Genomic DNA, 246 nt, shown 5'->3' with positions numbered 1-246 from the left:
TTTCGCGGTGTATATAGGGGTTGTTACCCCTCACCAACACCAGCAGCAGCAGCAGCAGCAGCAGCAGCAGCAGGAGCAGCAGCAGCAGCAGCAGAAAGAGAAGCAAAGAGAAATTTTTTTTTTCTATCAACTGGGGGCTGCAGGGGCTTCGCTGTCTCCCCACTCAGACCCCACATACACCGCGGGGTACTGTACCCGCGCGTGCCGCAGCCGTATATTCTCGTTGTGCTGCTGCGCTCTGTCTCC

General features: G+C 56.9%; 1 protein-coding gene across 1 annotated transcript in view; it reads left to right on the top strand.

Moving 5' to 3' along the window:
• EMH_0054990 (ribosomal protein L9, N-terminal domain protein, putative) overlaps nucleotides 1–246 on the top strand; it is a gene marked incomplete at both ends in the record, with an annotated part of 5691 nt that overhangs the window by 3657 nt on the left and 1788 nt on the right. The gene's annotated exons all lie outside the window — the stretch shown is intronic.

The sequence above is a fragment of the Eimeria mitis genome, genomic scaffold, assembly GCF_000499745.2.
Source record: "Eimeria mitis Houghton genomic scaffold, Emh_scaff2515, whole genome shotgun sequence".
NCBI classification, from domain to species: domain Eukaryota; phylum Apicomplexa; class Conoidasida; order Eucoccidiorida; family Eimeriidae; genus Eimeria; species Eimeria mitis.
This window is presented reverse-complemented; position numbering and strand designations above follow the sequence as displayed.